Source organism: Phymastichus coffea, unplaced genomic scaffold, assembly GCF_024137745.1.
Source record: "Phymastichus coffea isolate CEN01 unplaced genomic scaffold, Cenicafe_Pcof_1.1 PCOF00045, whole genome shotgun sequence".
Taxonomy (NCBI): domain Eukaryota; kingdom Metazoa; phylum Arthropoda; class Insecta; order Hymenoptera; family Eulophidae; genus Phymastichus; species Phymastichus coffea.
This window is the reverse complement of record NW_026706856.1, coordinates 1737214-1757096: the sequence shown is the minus strand read 5'-3', so window position 1 is coordinate 1757096 and position 19883 is coordinate 1737214.

Here is a 19883-nt window from a genome sequence, read left to right as displayed (position 1 = left end):
GCGCTTGGCCCTCGTGGCCCTCGTGGCCCTCGTGGCCCTCGTGGCCCTGCGCAGGCCTTCCTTCGCTTCCAATTGGAAGTCAAGCGCCAGACGAGAATGAAGAGTCGTGGGAGCGCGGGTCCTCTGGCGATATTGAAAAATTGGCTTGAGCTCGAGAGCCTATTAATAATAATCGCCATTCCATGCGCGTGGAAGCAAACAAGTCCGATTCGGGCGTAGCTTCAAACAAAAGTCTGATCCGTGAAGAGGCGCGGAGAATTGAAGTCGGCACGCGAGCCCCGAGAAGCCGGTGCTCGCATTGATTTTCGTTTAGGCGGCGCTGTTGCGGGCGGCACGGACCGGTTCCCTCGTGGCGCTCTCGCCCGAGCCCCAGGGATGTTTCGTTATTTAAACAGATTAGCGGTATAAGACGCCTACCGGCGCCGCGCGTCCTCGCTCTGAGGGGACCAAGACAGACAGAGCAACAGCCCCGCGCGTCTTACATGTGCAGCCGAATTAATCTTCCCTTCTCGCTCGACTCCGACGATTCGCTGCTTGTACGCTGCTCGACGCGCCGCCCTGGTCGCGACTCGGCTCGGCTCTACCTGCCGACGCGAACGACACTGTCGCCCGAACTATCCGATCGAACGCAGGCGACCAGGCGACCAGCCAACTGACTGAAAAGAAAAAGCAAAGTCAGCGAACGGGGAACAGGCTCTCGTATGGGCGCGTAGCGTGCGATGCAAACGGCTCGTCGAGTCGGTTACGCGGCGTGCATGCATGCGCGGATAACATAGCGGTTGCATACACACTCGCTAGGCAGCGGACTTTCTCACGGAAGACATTTTTGCATCCATCCAGTTCGATTAAGCTCCGACCACATCCTTCGATCGTTATGTGTACACTCGCAGCATGAGAATAAATTGCTTCTGTGTATACGTCTATCTGCCTTTGAAGACGCTCTTAATGGATTATCTCGCGTCTCCACTTTTTTCTCCTTCACTTCTAAATCGCGCCGTACAATGTTCAATTTCATCAATTGATGTTTCACCTCGTCTATAATTACGTATATGATTGTGTTCGTTATATTACGCTTCATCAGCCACTACACCGTCTCTCTAATTATTTTTGCCATGTTGAATGGTATTTTTTTAATGTTTCAGATAAAAGCACCAAAGCTTTGCATTTTTTTTTATTCCTACAAAATATCTTCATCGATATCTTCTTTTATCGCATCAATACTTTATTCGGATATGCCTTTTACTTCGACGCCTTTCAGCATTAATTTTTATAATTGCACATTTACGAGAATGAACAATGCACGAGCATATCGTGAACTTTCATCAAATAAGAGGCACGAGGATAAGAAAAAAAAGAAGAGACTGGAATCGAGCGCGTTGGAGGTCGGGACGAGAAGGACGAGGCGCCACACATAAGAGAGCTTCATCCGGGTACTTGGGCGTCGTTTACCAAATACGAGACCCCAGCCGGCGATGATGACGACAACCCCTCTCAAGCTTTGTATTGCTCAGCATAGAGAAAAACAGTCGTGCTCAAAGCTTCCAGTGACTCGAAAGCAATCATTGTCTATATTTCTTTTTCACTTGTTCTTCTTTTCAAGAACAGAGATTTTACGTATTCATGGATATTTTGGTAACCAAAAGATAAATCTACCCATTGATTCGTCCGGTTTAGTTTCGTTGGTTCATTTCTGCACGCAAAAAGAAGAGAAAGCCAAAGAAAATCGCGCGTACTAGTGTTTACAAATAAAAAGTTGCGCGACCTCCCAGTTAAATAGTAGAGAATAAAAAAAAATTCTCGTTCTATATACGTTTACATAGGCTTAATGGTTGGGCTGGCAATTATCAGTCGATCGCTTTTCCTGCACTTATTTAATCTTAAAAGATAACTCTCACGCTTTCTACATACGAAATGCTATAAATCTTTAGAAATGATCAGTGATTTACACTATGTCGTTAACTATAATTTACACGTTATATCTATTATTACGTAAGCTCCATAGTATTTCTTTCCAAGTAGCTAAAATGATCTTACGAAAAATTGCAAGTCGTTAAAGCAAAAATGGAATATATCGCAAAGTAAGCTAAGTTTGATCTAAAGCTGCTGATCCTTTTCCGCAGCGAAAGCATCGTTGATAGCTAATCAACTAAAATAGCTTAGGTGTTTTGCTGATTTTTTATCCTGGCATATTGGAGCTCAGCGCTCATAGTCTGTCCTGGAGATCTATCAACGTGTAATCCGGCTAATTGAATTAATTGCACATGCAAATCCGCTGCCCCTCCAAGCATCATCTGTACACATGTGTGTACAGCTATGAGAAGACTCGTACGCGTACGCTAGGTCAATCTCATCCGAGAGGCGCACGCGATATACGAACTTTTGGTTGATCCCCCTCTTCAGATACCCACTCATCTACACAGACAAACTTTATTTACTTTATATCGCGTAATTATCCATAAATGAACGTTGCCTTTACGTTCACGATGCTTTCTCTCTGAGGATATTGTTTGTGTTGCAATTATCAATTTTCTTCGACATCGAGTTCGCAGATACCGTCAAAAATAAATAAAATAGCTAAAAAGAAATTAAAAAATATTTATTATATTATATCAAAAACAATACAAAAAATATGTTTTACACTTTACAATCCTGTTATCATGTTTGCAATGTTACATTTGTTTATCATATCAGTAAGTAAATTATTTTTATCCAATAAATCATTCTCTAGAGGAAAATATAACAATAATTTTAGCTAAAATTGATATCAAGTTATAGGCCATGTTGTAATATTGTCCAGCTAAGTTGACCCGCAATAAGGAAAATCACATGATAATAACCTTTTAAATCAGAATCAGAACTTATCCGTGCTCGTGAATGACCTCAAAAGCAATCTGCGATAACGTTTAAGAAAAAAATTATTACACCGATGAATTTTAAGCAGAGTCATTAAAACATTAAATTCAAAGGATCGTAAGTTGCCAACGATTCATGATGATTCATTCGAGCTTCACTATCCTGTTTCACAGCAGTCGCGACCAAAACAAACCGTCACATTCGCAAAAAAAAAGCCACCGAAAGAAAATAAAAAGCGAGTAGTAGTCGGAGCTTGGAAACGAAGGCAGGAAGGACTCAGCAAGGTTTCGCACGAGAGAGAAGTTACGGGCTGCATGTGTCGGAGCGCCGTGTGCCGTCGCCGCAGCGCGCGACGTGTTATTAGTTGATTCTTACAATTACAAGCGTCCTCCCTGTGGTTATTCTATTACCGGACCTAGCTCATCGTTTTTGGGCCTCCTCTTTTTTCTCACGCGACTTCGCATATATACCCAGCCTCCTTTCTCGGAGCACTTTTTTTGTCGCGTGGACGCCTGCTCACAACTCTACTTTGAAGCTCTATCATACCTGAAATACCCGTAATTTTGACCGAGAGAGCTTCATTTTCGGATGTAGGCCCTTTTTAGTGCGTGTCATTCCTAATTTCGGTGTTTCGACTCAAAACTCTTACTCCGGATGAGGGCTCTTTAACTCTACTCGACAACTATACTTTCATCATCGTCACTTCTACTATGCTATTTGTCAACTCGATAATTAAAACAATTGAACGTGCAAATTAGTGTATTGGTCAGATAGCAATTATTTTTAGTGTTAAATATGACACATATCTGAGTACAATATACCTCTATTTTATCCGATCCAGCATATACTTATTTATACGCAATCTGCAATGGCAATACTATGATATTTCATATTGCATTTCAGACTGTAGATACAAAATGTCATCTAATGTTATGAACATACATTTTTCGTAAGTTGAGGGAAACGACCAAAGTGACGATGTACTCATCAATTACCACGTGTACTACCCAATTGGGCGAATAAACAAATATTCACCTATTCTGAACAGAGAGAAAAAAACAACTGGAAGAAAACAGCGAAACGAACGAATATAAAGAGGATCGATTAGGGAATCGCAGTCGAAAACTGGAGCGCGTGTCGTTCCCGTGGGATCGTTTAGGGCTTCCCCGAAAGGAAGAAAAAGAGAAGTGGAGGGTTGTTCGCCGACTCTCGTTCGTCCCCTTACGCTCGATGTATCCGCCGCAAGCTAGAGTACTCTCTTTCTCTCACTCTTTTTTTCTCAGGGAATATTGGAAAATAATGCACTTACTGTGGCGCTTTTCCCGAATCCTCGACGTACACTGCATTTGCCGCTCGTTTGATTCGCCGCTCTCCGGGGACCTGAGCTGCTACAGCACTCGTACGAAGGGGATGAGGGAGAGGCTGGCCGTATAAAAGCTAGCGAGTGGAACAGCCCAAGTCAAATGAAATTTTGAGAGACGAATGAGCATACGATTTCATTAGGCTACCAGCGAGGTGAGGGAGATCGAGGCTTTTATATCGAAACGTTCGTTTATGTATTTGCATTTTTTTCATTATGTCGATAAAGAGAGAGAGGGAGAGCTTTTTTTTTGTTCACAGTGTACATTTGCAACTTAATTTTTTTATTACTTTTTTCCTTTCGTTTTCTCTTCTTTCTATTTTTTCCTAAATGAGAAAAATGTGATGACTTATCCCAGAAAGTCCATGTTAACAGTATACTATATTACTACCGTTTCTCTTTAATTTGTGTAATGGAAAAACTCAAGAACTTTTTTAAGAAAATATTATTGCAACATACGATAACTAGTTACACGCGCTAATTGAAATGGTTGCATGAGCAGTGCTACAATTATACAAAAATTCTTGAGCACTGATATATAGAAGCTCAACAACATAATTTCTAAAATCAAATAATCTATGAAAGAAGTTACATCGATATATCGGACCAAGAAAGGATTTCCATCATGGAAATAAAACTTGGAATACATAGCCTCTGTAGTGGGTGGTAGAGATGAATGTAAAAAATGGAAGAAAAAAATCACTCCATCAGTTTCTATCCATGAAACAGCTAGCAATAGCAGCGGGCTCTCGCAGTGTATATAAAACGCGAGTCTCTGTTTGGTATCCAAGGTATACGAGAAAAGCTGCGCGCGTTCGCCAGCAAGTACACAAGGCGTTGGGCAGCTGTCGGTATATAAGATTAAGATAAGCCCGAAGAAGAAGCCGAGTGTAGGGGTGTGTCCGAAGAGCTGTGGATTTAAGGTGATTAAAGTCACCTGATATCGAAAATTATTATTATATGCCGCGTGTTATTTTTATCTGCGCTCGAGCGCCTTCTGCCTATTTCACTGAAATGAGCTATCAAAGCGCGCGTATGCACCGCGAGCGACTCGCATCGCGATAGCTTTTATCCATTCGGTGCAGCTATTGTTTCGAACTGATGATAATTGTCGAAGATTCGTATGTGCGTGCGCGAGTGCATTCTCGTTATTCTTATAAATTACTTTCTCACGGTGCATCCATTCTTTGATGCGCGCGTGATGGCGTCGAAAAATCGGCAAGACAATGAGAGATATCGACAACAATGTGCATGCCATGAAGCAATTGAGGCGATATATCCCCCTCTTTTATGAATAGACTTTGATGTTTTCATTTCGTGTGTATTAGTGGCGATACCGCGCTTAAGATAATTCCTCGACAACATTTTGCGTTTCTTACTTGGCATTCTAGCGATACAATGTCATAATTCCAATGAGAAAAGCCAAATTACCTATAGCAGACGGTGTCTATGACGCAAGTTTTCGAGATGTCTTTTTGGTTAATCTGATCAACGAGCATTCAGAAGCTGTTTGAGTTCAAGTATTTTGCTCGATTCGTGCGGATAATAGGAAAAAGAGTGCAGTAGCGAGCACGGCCATTACAATTTTTAGCCGACTGCCGTTGGAAATCGCGCAAAGCCTGCAGAGTGCTGGGTTGACGTATGCGCGTCGAAACAAACGCCGACAAATACTGGCTGTGCAGTATGTGTAGGTTGGCTCGCGGTCGCCGCTAATTAAGGCGCACCTCCAGCGATCGCCAATTGAATTTCGCGAGCTTGCGGAAGGAGAAGGAAAGAGAAGAGCCTCACGATCGCTCGTGACGCGTATAATGTCGTCGTCCGTGTATATGTGCAGAGTGTATATATATATATATATATATATATATATATATATATATATACAGAGAGAGAGAGAGAGAGAGAGAGAAGCGATATATTGGCAAAAAGGCGATCGTGACTGTGTATTTGCTCAGCACGGCCTTCCCCCTTCACTATCCAACCGCAGTATCGGGGCTCTCCCTCTCTCTCTCTCGCAAATTCCCTCTCAGGATACGTAATTATATTATAATAAAGTGTAACGATACGGGCATTCTATCTTTCTCTCGCCAACGTCTCCACGTCGTATAGCTTTTCCTTGCACTGCGCGGGTGAATTGCTGCACACAACTTCTCATCGTTTGCTCTCGAGTTATTATAGGTATAGGTGCCGGTTACGCGTGCGTTAATATAATTTAATGCTTGCGCGAGCGCCGCATATTTTTTTTGCCCATTTATTGTCGGATGGCTTGAGCTTAGACTCTGAGCTCCTTGCTTTTTACCAGACTCTTTTTATTAGGAGTTTGTGTACTGTTTGAGCACGATAATTACGGAAATTTTAATGCAATAATTATTGTTTCCGACAATTGCCGGTCATTAATTGGAAAAGCTTGGCGAACAAGCTCGATAACGGCCAAATGTTCGTCATTACGACAAGTAATATTTGTAAATGGCCAAATACACGAAAACCAATTTGTCCATCATCAGCAGAAGCTATGAAGACGTTGTTATTTCAAGCGAAAAGCTACGCGGACGGTGGAATTAGCCAAAGAATTATTGTAGTTAGCCGCGCGCGCACGGAGCTGATAAAAAATGTTTGTTTTCGCCATAAGAGAGAATCGTGAGTAAAACGCTAGCTGGCACGTATAGGATACATAGACGAGAAAGAGCATTATATCTGCGAAGCTGGCTGCTCTTCTCTTATTTGTAGGAAGAATCTTAGTGGCAACGGATGTGCACGGCCGTCTAATAAGCAGTTGCGTCGCTTGTAGAAAGGCGTCGTGCCGCGCGTTTTATCTCGTCGTCGTGCACTTGCCGTTTTCGCAAAGAAAGGCAGCCTACGAGCGAAGAACCTTGTTCTGTTGTTCATTAAACTCTCTCTCTCTCTCTCTCTCTCTCTCTCTCTCTCTCTCTCTTTCGCTGCTAGAAATGGAACTTGTTTTACTTTTACTCGCGCCCAGCATTTCATTTGAAAGCGATGCATACATAATCATGTTCAATAGCAAAATTGATTTGAAGCGATTCTCCAAGACTTTATTTGTCTTCGCAAATATATTCTTAGCTTCTTTGAAACTTCGTATAAGTGGCGTTGGGAGTCCGCAGAGTTCAGCGAAAATGAGTGTCCAACGGTGCCCAAGGTGAATTCCTCGAATATCAAGTAGATGTAGACGCTGTACGCGTGCAAAGGCATTTTTTAAGCGTACGAAGCCCATGCAAATTAAGAAAATTATCAAGCGAAGAGCTAAGTGATTTATTTGCATGCTATTTTTTTTCTTGTGTACCGATATTTTTCTTTCCTTTTAATCGCGAGAACATTTTCTTATATTCAAATGAACCTCGCATACCAATTGCTTTTTTTTCAACAACTGCTGTTTTTATCCGAAAAATCGCGCCTCATTATCTTCGCATCTTGTCCGACTACACTTTCACTCGCACTTAATGCCCGGAGCGGCTCTCTTTGTCATCGCGTACAAGTTACGAGAATATACTGCTGATATGACTGCGAATAGCAGATACGTCAATAGTAAAGAAAATAGTCGACACTTGTAAAGCAATTTGGTGAAAAGCAGAGCTCATCAATCGTTCGTTTCTCGAGGCAAGAGCACCGCTACTTAATACAAGAGTAGATCCATCAGCGAGCACTCAAGGAGCTCAAATAAAACAAACGTCGCTGGCGAAAAGATAAGCATAGAGCTGCTGCCGTTGCAGGGCGAGTTTGAGGAAAAGACAGAGGCGCGAGGTAATGAGCCGCAGAGCAGCCGGCGAGCGTTGACAAAATGGATTAAGCCGGGGACGCTGTCCAAACAACCCTTTTCCTTAATCATTTAAGTGATTCGCTAAGCGGCTCCCCGTCTCGCGGGCTTTTCTTTCTTCAGACCCTTCTCCTTCTTGGTCTTGCTCGCCATCCACCCCGCGATTTCCGCCAGACTGCGCGGGAACAGGCCGGCTCTTCGCGAGTGCGAGGGTGAAATCCGAATGGACTTGTACTTAATGTTCGGATGATTAACGACGAGTTTCATTGCTGGCTAGCACTTCTCGGCTTACCGCGGCGAATCTACGCGGCGTCTACGCAATCAAAGTTCAATTTTCTTTTCGAGCCATTTACCTCGAACGCTGCGAAGCTGCAAGGGGATGCGACGCCGCGTTAGTCGTGCTTGCGATTTGTCTTTCGATTTTCTCCGATATAGAGCACAGTGAAGCCAGCGCCTACCGAACGATCGGCAAATATCCGAGTTGGCAGGCGAACAGAATGTTCGGCGAGCGTTTAATTTTCCCGGCGTTCTTTTTCACCTTTATACCTTTATCGCACCGGCGGATTTGCCGCGCTTCGCCTTTTCGACCCGAAGCCTACATTGCATCTTATCTAAATAAAGAACGCACTTACCTTACGTAAGGTGCTACGTGTGCAACGGATTTAAAATAGATTGTCGAAGAAAGCGCGAGTCATTAAATGGGAAAATTCGGGCGCGCGCGGAAGCCACAGCGCAACGATGCAAATATAATTTGTCTGCCATTCGTGTGTATGACTTAAGGAGCCATTGGCCAATGGCAGCAGCAGCAGCAGCAGCAGTGAAACTGCGCGGCCAGCGACGAGTGAGCGCGCGAGCAATTACAATAAATGATAGAAAGCGCGCTTGCAACACGGAAGCCCGTAATAAAAGAAAAAACCGCCGGTGCAAGAGCAGGAGGAAAAACTAGCAGAGCTATGTGCATTTACATTCGTTCTGCTGCGCTTACAACGCCGCTGCCCACCATTTAGTTGACTCTGGTACACGGACCGATCCACTTTCCAGTTATTACGCGACCGACTAGTTGCTATATTCACTTCGCATTCTTCATTCGATCACCGTTATCGCCTCGTTTGCTGCCGATTTTAACAAACCAGACACAGACAGCTACACATTTTTTTTTAACTATTTTCAACCAAGACCATTTGTTTTTCTTCCATGCACGCGGCTTAAAGACTTTCACTTGTACTATTCTCTGATAAATGGATATTTACAACTATTTTAGGGAAGCATTCTTACACAAGAATATTTTATTTGTTGAGCAATGCTTATGCTAGGCACTACGCTGACTTCCAAGCTAACGAAATTCCGTTCTTCTTGCGAAGCAGCAGGTCTTCTCGAACATAGCTTTTACTACTTGAGCAACGATCAAATCAACAAATGTGCTTTTCAGCAATCTCATAAATTTTTAAAATTCATCAAAGTTTCTTTTTCTTCGTGTTTGTATGATTTTGACAATGTAAGTGATAATTCTACTGCCACAACCTTCTAAACGTGGCGGGAGAAGCTGGTTGCATGCCTCTAACGACTATATAGCCAGACTAATGCGTACAGATACCTAGTGTACCTCGGCAACGATTTCCGATGCCTAGTATATGTTAATCTTTACGTGGCAACAAATTCACAACATTTTTCGATTTGTCAGTAAACACGACTAAAAAGGCTTAGCGAAGACGAGCAAAACTCGAATGCAATACTGCATAATGGCATCCAAGTAAAAAGCAGGCGAAGCAAAACACGAAAGTGTGGAGAAAATAAGGAGAGGATCAAGCGCAAGAAGTCGACTCGCTCACGACATCACGCACACAAGTGTAGCGCAAATATATCCCGGTGTATTCGTTTGCTCTCTCTTTTGCAGTGCGGCAAGGGGGCGACGAGCGGGGAACCCGGGTGGGGCCCTGGCGTACCTCTGGGCGGAGCCTCGCAGAACTGCAGCGGCGGTGGCGGCGGCGCACCAAGTCCTTGCCGTTCCTTCCCTCTCGCGGGCTACTATTAATTATTTATGCTGCGAGCATTGCTTCGGCCAATCGAATCGTATCGCGGCTGCCGATCGGATCCAGAACCCACGAATAATTATGATTGGATTCTCGAAACTCTTTTCTGCGCCGAGGGTCCGGTCTCTCTCCAACCTTATGTTTTGTCCTTTTTCTCTCATTATATTTTTCAAGCTGCAGATGTGCTTTCGTTTTCTTTCTCGGTGTGCGTGCAAGCAGCCGAGCATCCTCTCGCCACACGATATGGCGAACTTGCTTCAACTATGTTTCCAACGTGTTCCCAGCGCTTTATGAACAAATTGCTCCTTTTATTTTCATTTTTTTAGTTTTATTTAGCGTTTGCAGCAAGACGATTACTTGAAATTATATCTGTATAATTACATTCTGTAAAATCCGGTCATCAATGCTGGTCCAACTTTTATCTGTATTCCACCGAGGGACGTGAGTGTGTAGTTGAATTACTTTCAATCTTTTTCTCTTTATTTACATATAGAAAAGTACTTTTTAAATTACTTTTGCTTGAGATGGGTTTCTACTGAAAACTCTATTTTTATGACTTTTGCGCTTAGAATTCGGAAACTTTATACATGCATTCTTTATACGAGAACGAACATAAGCTTTTGAAACACTTAAAATTCAAGGTTTTCCTTAAAAAAAAAAGCGCATAGAACAGTTGTTATTAGAAATGTCAATCAAATTTCCGTAATGACGTCAGGTAAGCTCCGAAATATTCTTTTTACGAAGTATAATGAACGATAGAAGTTGCGGAATCCTATACATAGAACTAGAAATTCAATAACTATAGAAAAGTGTTGAAAAGAAAATTGGAAAATTTTACTGAAAGCTCAGCTTAATAACTAGATTAAATACCAAAGGATTATTTTTTCTAGTTGGTTAATAACCGTATAATTTGATATATATCACAAGATGGCGTTTTGCAAGTATCGACTGATCTGTACATATTACGTTTATGACAGTATAAGCTTTCAGTAGTTATTTACTCCGTTCTGTATGTAAATAATACTCAACTTATTAACTGTTAATCGAGTGTCATCGCTGAATATTATATTTTCTTCATTGACTAACAATAATGGAGACGAAATTTATAATATATATGTACGTGTATAAGTCAAAACTTAAAGACCCTCATTTACATACAACTGTTTCCTTGTCGAAATTAAACAGTTTACATGTTGACTGTAGAATAAACATATATAGAGAATAAACATATTATAGTGATTTAGTAGAATGGATAACACATATTATGGTAGATCTTTGAGTTATTAAATCATGATTAGAGCAGAAATAGCAACGAGGTTGAACTTCTACGAACAATCAATAATTTAAAAACAATCAATTAAAAAACGTTACAGTATACAATTATCGGTGTGCATTAATATAATCTCGATAAGATGGTAAGCAATTCAAATAAGTTTACTTCAGCACTGGAGTACATCAAAAATTCAGACGAGAAAAAAAAAACATGAGAAACCAACAATATGAGCGCTTCATAAGTGGAAGCGTAACGCAGCATGTAACGAAAGCAGAAACGCTAACGGACGAGAGGAAAGAGATGAAGCCCCGCCGCTTTAGCACTAAATCTTTCGGGGCCTACCGAAAAAAAGAGAGCAACTGGCTCGCGCACGTCGCGCCGCATTCCGCAACTTAATAAACCAAGCGCAGAAATGTTCTAAATCGGGGCAAAATTGAGCGAATAACTCGGCAAGGAAGGTAGATGTATGTGTATAAAAAGCAAAACGAATACGAGGACGAGGAGGAGTCGGGGAGGGCGCGTATTATAGAATAAAAGGACGAGGGGAGGGGAGGAGGGCAAGGGAGGCGCATTTTTCGTCCAGGAGTGTCGGAGCAGCCACCGTGTGATTACGCGATGCGAGAGAGAGGGGCATATGTGAGTAATTTGTATTCAGCCCGATCATCCGTATCAAAATTCGAATCTACTTAGTTCTGAGAAAGAAGCCTCGTCCTGCAGCAGCAGCTTTTTCGCCGTCTCCTATTCGCTTTTATATCCATCAACTCTCTCTCTCTCTCTCTCTCTGCCTCTCACACTCACTCACTTTCGATCGAACCTTCCATCCTCTCTCTCTCTCTCTCTCTCTCTCTCTCTCTCTCTCTCTCTCGGCTTAATATAATATTATTCCCGGTTTTAGTTTAATGGCCCACGCGGCCGCCGCCGACGATTATTACATGAGGCCAAGAAGCAGAGAAACGAGTCCGAAAGCGCCCTGGCGTATACAACAGATCGCTTTTGTTTGTGCGTTTTACTTTCCCTCATTCGCTCGCTTGCTTGCCCGCTTTATCCCTTAAGTCTTTTTTCACTTGTTTTTTTTTTCTTTTGCGATACGTGCTGCGTGCAGCTCGTGCGTACACTCTGTATACGCTTCGACAAACAGAAAAATAAATCCCTTCTCTGGTAGACTCATTAAATTAAATTTTCTTAAAAATAATAAATTTTCTGGGTTAAATCATTAGATGCACGCTAGAACGTTTTCAACGAGAAAGAAATAACTAGTCACTGGTACTCGCCGCGTTAATTTTAAGACGAGCTTGTCAAAAAAACCAGTTCGTTTTCAAACTTTTTTCGCTGCTTTGCAAAATATGGAAGCCTTTTTGACGCGAAAGATTTATTAAGATAAGATATTTCCTGGTCATTAAAATATTTTAATTTATTATTTATATACATTCCAGATTCGCGAAAATTGTGCTGGTGATTTACCGGTTAAAAAAAGCGACGCGCGCATTCATCAAAAAAACTCATATTCCGCGTGTGTATAGTGATAATTTTGAAGCATAAAAATTCAGTCGAGCTGTATCATCTTTCTCTCCTTCACTTCCCCTTTTTCTGCGGCTCTGCGACCCATCGATGTTGGAGGCTTGGCGATTTCACGTTTATATACGTGCGGATAAAACGTCGAACATATACGCTCCGATGAAAGACAAAGAGCTGCAGCACAAAAACTCTACCAAAAACAAAATGCTATTATGATCAGTCGCTTGGCATGATTGGGTGGTCCAAATTACCTCGAAAGCTTATCGCTCCACCTGCACGTTTTCATTTCTTTCAACGGCGTTTCAATCGAAGAAAATTGCTTTTACCGATCAGAGGAAGAAGTGTTCACCACCAGTCTATATTGTGGAGTTAACTCGTATGCGCGCACTTTTCCGTTCAGACTACGATAGCCGCATTTCAAACTGTTGCAAGCTTCGGAAGAAAGCATTTTTTATTTGAAAAACGACAAAATTATCCACTAAACTGTACAAAATCAATTTCGTTTCCGAAGTATCACATACTAATAACTTCTACGAGAAAGTAATAAATTGATGAGTTTTTTAAATGTGCCGCCAATATTTACCAGAATCTAGCAGTAGATCTAGCTACTTAAACGCTCATGGCAAAAACAAAATGAAAATTGTTATTAAAGGAAAAAGCGCTGAACGGACCGATCGGAAAGTGAGAGTTTGCCATTAATCGGCGCAGTCATAGCAATCAGCACGTAGAAGCCGCGTATCGAGTCCGCGCTCGGCCGACAAAGAGTCGAGCTATGGCCTCGCGCCGGTAGCGCGGTCCTCGTCTCCCTACATTTTTTGTCTCATTTGAATATCTTCATTAATATCCTTACCTCCGTCTGTCCCCTCCTGCCTACAGTACATCGAGTCTGCCCTCCCATTCTCTTTTTCTCTCGGTAATCTCACTCGTCCCTTCGGCCTCATGACCGCATGCATTATATCTCCTCGCCACCGTTTAATCGATCTCGTTCGTAAATTAAAGTCGCGCGCTCTCTCTCTCTCTCTCTCCCTCTCTCTCTCTCTCTTTCGCCGCGGCCACGATCGATGATCGCGAGGCCACGGCAACAACAAAAGTACGGGAGCTACCCCCCAAGAGACAGCTCGATAATTTAATTGACTTTGCTGCGCCGCGGACAAGAGAGGCAGAGCGTCGCGTTTTATTATGAAAATTATAATTGGCTCGCGACTCTCGAGCTGCTGCTGTCGTGGCGGCCTTACTTCTCTTTTCTATATAATTGGCAAACGATATTGAGGCGCACTCCCTTTATCTTTTCGCAATCAAATTGTGAGAAGTCTTATACAATGAACTTAAAGTTTGTTTTGTCCTAATTAATTTATTTGGATAAGCGTTAAAATAATATATGAAAAATTGCAATGCAAAACAAATGACGAGCTTGGATATATGGTTTATCTGTTAATCAGCATTTTCATTTGATATCTCACTACAAACTATAGATGGTAACTTTACCTATCCAATAAAAGGATATTCTATTACAACTTTTCTTATTCGAAACTTTTTATCCAAACGAAAGTTGCTCATTTGCCGTCCGTCTGATAAAAAAAATCAACAGCCATTGTAATGATTAAATGAAAGCCAATTATGGCGCAAATTATCAGTGCCTTTATTCGCACTCCCATCCTGAAAATTATTCATCAAAGAAAGCAGCAAGAAAAAGACGAAAGACAACACCGCGTCGTTGCTACGGGGCGCAACACGAAAGCGCGTAAAAGCATGAACCCGATCTGTCATTAGTCGGACGGAGCTCTAATTCACTTGTTTCTTCGGTTTTCACTCGATGAAATTAGAGCGCGGAGTTCCACTCTTGTCTCGGAGAGAAAGAAAGTTCCTCGCGCTAACCTTTCCCACGGAGTATCAAAGCGCCTTTTAACTCGCCCGCACCCTTGCCTACCCGCCGCTGCCTGTCGCTTCTCCATTAGCACTTTCGCGCTGGATTCTTTTGCATATTGAGATCGAGTTTTTGTTCATCTTAGCTGCTTGATGGATAGATGGACGGATTGCGAAATGATGAATTTTTAATTTAACGTTCAACTGGAATGGGATTTACAACAAAATCTTACCATGGTTCTGCTTCTTCTGTGAATCCTTTACGTTAACGGCCAAATCGAACATGAACGTAAAAAATGTCTTATGAACGTTATAGATACTTAACATTCACAAAACTACAGGGTACAATGGGTGCAAAAAATTTACAAAGGAGATAAGAAGTTTGGAGCGATTAAGTCGCGATTCAAACTGCTTTTAACGACTAAGACAACGCACACACACATGTGGTAGGGCAGTTAGGGTCACACGAAGTAGGCGGTGACGATAAGGTATATAGTAGACAAAGAAGGACCTATGGGGCCGTAAACGTAAATCGCGTAAGCGGGAGGCTCATCAAGCTCTCTCTCTCTCTCTCTCTCTCTCTCTCTCTCTCTCTCTCTCTCTCTCTCTCTCTCAGGCGGCGCGCGGCACTTAAGAAAAAGCCGCTCACGAAATTGCTCTTAGCACTCCGTTAGGTAAATTATTTGTAACTCGGCCGCGGTATACGTACGCTAATCGCGCGCACTACTCTCTTTCTCGCAATTGCCGCTCGAGTTATTCCTGCCGTTAAAACGGCGACGTTACACTCGCGAACGCGAGTGAGCGAGCGTACGCGCGTGCACACACTCTGTCGTAAATTTTTATCTTCGTATATTGTTCGCTGCGAGAAGTGGCTTTAACGATTTTACAATGCGCCTTCTTTCTTTCTAGAATTTTCTAATCTTTTTTTTACTTTACCCACCCTTTCCCTCCTCCCTCTCTCTCTCTCTCTCTTTCTCTCGCTCAGGTGGATGAGGGTGAGCCATTGTTGCGCTTGCATATATATACAAATATTTTAGATGAATCGTGATTCTGAACAAGTTAAATGATATAGATTAAAATTTAAATGTCCGTTATGTATAATTTAGATGTCGATGAAAATATTAATTAACTCACATTGTCAAGTGGTCGTCTTTTCACTGCGTTTTTTTTCAAGCTTATATAGTCACCTGGTAATCAGACGTAGAGTTTCGTTCGAAAACTGTTCAGTATTTCATTTTCGAGTAGCGCCGGCCAAGTAAAATCACAATAGTATTTATTGATAAAAATAATATCACCAATTGAAACTCTTATTTTGTTGTATCCCACGAATAATTTTAACCGCGTGCTCTATCAAGAAAAGATCTCTCGGCTACTTGCATCAAACTCGTTTCTCACCTGTTTGAAATTATCAATACAGGAAAAAAAATCCGACTGGTCCACAAAGATTAAGCAAAAGAAATGGCAAGAGTGGAAGTCAAGAAAGGCGTCCTTCGGATTAGCACGTGTACGATATTCCGAGCAAAAGATGATATCTCCGAGCACGCAGAGAGCGAGGCACATGTGCTCTTGTGCGCGATGATGCCTTCGGAGAAAAATCAAATTAATCGTTGCACTCTATATGCTAAGCACCGTCGAGAGAGAAAGAGCAAGTTCAGTAAGATATCGAGAGAGAGAGAACAAGTTATGACGCACTCGCCGCCTTCGTCCACCGAATCGCTTATCTTCGCCGTACAACAAGAGACATAAGACGAGAGTGAGCTTTCTTTAATTCGAAAAATAAGCTTTAAATTGCATCGTGATAATGTGTGTGTGTGTGTACACTGCGCCACGGTGGTGGCGCGATTATTTGACGAGAGGCGCAGCTTGCACAAGCTCGATTACGCGAGCGCTCTTCATTATAGCGCGCACGCGGTCTCGTCTTACTTAACACGCTGTCGTTTGTCACTTCAAGCTCGAATCGTCTCGTAATTAGTTCCGACGCGATGCGCGACTGCTGCCTTGCTTCTTACCTCCGAGTCGGATGTTATATTGGAGCATCCGAAGAAAGAAATCTTACACAAGGATTATGGTCTGCTAGTGTAACTGATATTTTTATATGTCGCTAATGAACTAATTGGAACGAGGTCCTTGATATAGTATTCAAAATAGCAAGGTTTTTTCTTTTATTCGTAACTATAAACAGTCACAAGATATTTTCCTTGAGAATAGATAATTAATAACTGATTTCCAGTGAAAAATAAGACAGCTCTACTTCGATGTCAAATCGATTGACATATGGCGTAATCAATTTCGAAGGCAATATACCGATCAGCGGATGAAACACAGTGACATTAGAGCGGAGACAGAATGTAGAAGGATTGGGCATCGTGTGTGGCGTGGGCCGTCAGTATAAGAAAGAAGAACTGACAGGGGAGTATCTCGTACGGAGAAACCGTAGTCCATTGGACGTCACACAATACTCCGCGCGGAATATAACCATGGCACTCTTTTGTTGTTTGCATATGCGGGCGCGCGTCGACGCACAGGTGGCATACACGTCTTTATCCTTCTGACGATTTTATTCCATAAGGGTATATCGAGTGTCGCGTGTAGATCTATTGTTGCTCTCGCACTGCAACGCGCATAAGTGGATTCATAGGTATATTGGCATCTTCAAGCTGCTACAGGCTAGTCTGACTAGTAACTATTCTTTACCGCCTAAAACATTTTCTTAAAGGTTTGAATTTTCGTTTGGGTATCACGTCACGCCCAATCTTTGTGTATGAAATTTTAGACAACCAACGGATACCTTACGTTTATCACTTATCTCTTAATGCCTGTAGCTACGTTCTTACAAAATGTACCGCTCGAACAAAAAGAATGCAATGACATCCTCGCGATGATTGAAAAAAACACCGAATCATATCAAAGTAATAAAGTATCATAATAACGATACACAGGATTCTATATAATTAAAGGAAATTACATGTATCACGCGTGAGTTAATGAAGAGCAACCAAATTCTCGAAATGATCCCAATTTTTGTTCTACGATTCCCAAATACTAAAGCAACTCGGCATTTTAGAGAATGCTCTATGCAGGAGTTAGTCGTCTCTCTCTCTCTCTCTCTCTCTCTCTCTCTTTCTCTCCAAAAAAGTGCTATAATACTCTATTATTACGCAATTTAGACTAGTTAATTCAGGTATCAAACTAATCGTTGGCGCTCAATTATCTTTCTCTCTTGACTTTTAAACGATGGCACTCTCTCCATAGTAGCTATTTCTTTTCTTTCTTTATCCATCATCGACTCGTTCTCTTAAATGCTTATGATATTTTGATCGCACGGCGCGTATATACATTTATAAGCGCGTCATTTCCGTAAAATTCGAGCTCACCATTTCCATCTTAATCAATGTGTGTATCTCCGGGGAATATAATCGTTTACAAAATGCTAATATCATTAACCACCTGTTTATATATTAAATCGAGTTCATGAAAACTATTGCTCCTTTTAAAGCGCTTCAAACACGAGTCGATTTACTATAGATCTGCTAATAGTAAACGGACAAGAGACAACGGTTTGACGAATGTTACAACTACCCTTTTCGGTATAAAAATTGAACCGATTAAAATGACATCATGACAAGCAACTGATCTGTGCAATGATATTTTTAACCGCGTAAGTGTTGAAGGAGAAGAATATAAACATAGACGAGGAACGGTTGAACGAGTAATCCAAGGCGACTTTTCTGCCCGCTTGAATTAACAGCAAGTCTGGATCGATTTACGTCAAATGTTATGCAAAAACGACTTTATAAGCACGGCCTGCAACGTAGTAGCAATTGTTCAAGATTGTCACGTATACACGGGCATACGTAGATTTTGAAACAGAAGCAAACAGATGTTGTGATCTGTAGGATACTGACACTGCTGTTGCTTCCACTTATACTCGCTATTATAGTCATTATGTTTTTATACGCGTCTTGAGCATTTGTGTATGATGTTCTAAACAGTACATTAATATGTATTAGTGCATTACCTAATTAATCCGGGAAAGTGCAAACCCCGCTTCGCTCGGTTGTAAACCTCATACGCGACAAGAATCTACTTTACCACACTAGTTATCTAATGCACTATTCCCGAACGTATCAGGTACGGTATTTTTCTATACGACGTGTAGAAAGCGCAACTTTTCAGCGTACCTTGTTGGCCGAACGTGTGGGAAAATGTACTTTCAACACGGAGTGTCGAAAAAATAATGTCTCCATTTGGCTATAGTTTACTCTTTCATAGTGTAATACTTTATAACAATATAAATGTGCACTTTTATCAGCTATAAATAAATACTCGAGTTTATTGCTACTATAGTATAAGTTATCTTCCGTAATAAATATCTTCCATCGAGGATATGAATGAAATATGTCGTAGCATTCGTTATGAATTTGGTACTATTTATTTATATCGATTTTTATATCCAATAAACCTGAATGAGCATTGATTACCGTATATAACTTGTACACGTACTTAAACCATTATATTAAAGTAAATCGTGAAAACAAATAACAACCGATGTACAAACGAGAAGACGGTGATGATCTTGTGATCTTGGAAGTTACAGATTGTTTGTTGATCAAAGTGTAGCGGTCTATAAGTGCAGTTTACTTTGGCATATCTGTGCACCATCTCGCGCACTTTTTCTCACTGATTACTTTTGTACGGGCGCGCGCGCGCGCGCGAATGTTTTTTGTGATTGCATTTGCGCTCGAAGGCACAAAGATCGTGTCGCGTGGGCGGTGCGCGCGGCGAGCTCACGAGCGATCAACCGTGGAGCGACCAGCGTCACGCGCGATGCGCCTTATGTACGCTCGAGATTCAATTCGCTAATTAAACGGCTAAGCGCTAGCGATCGACTTGAGTGTGTGTGTATAGCTTTATATAGCATTTCCCCTTACATAGTTGAATTATTAAGAGCTGTGTCGATAACATCTCAAATCGTAAATTTTCTATTTCGTTCGAATTTTTTTCAGTTGTACGATATTGAAATGTCGAGCCCAATATACATTCGCTGATTCCTAAGTTGTCAAGTAAAACAATCGTACAACCACTTGAAACTTGCGACCAACGACTTATATACTCTAGAAAAGTGTGGGTATGCGCGTGTTGTTGCGAACGGAGTAAAGTAATGATATTCTGATCCCAACGTGACATGACAATGACTCGGGGTCCGAAACCGCCGACCAAGGC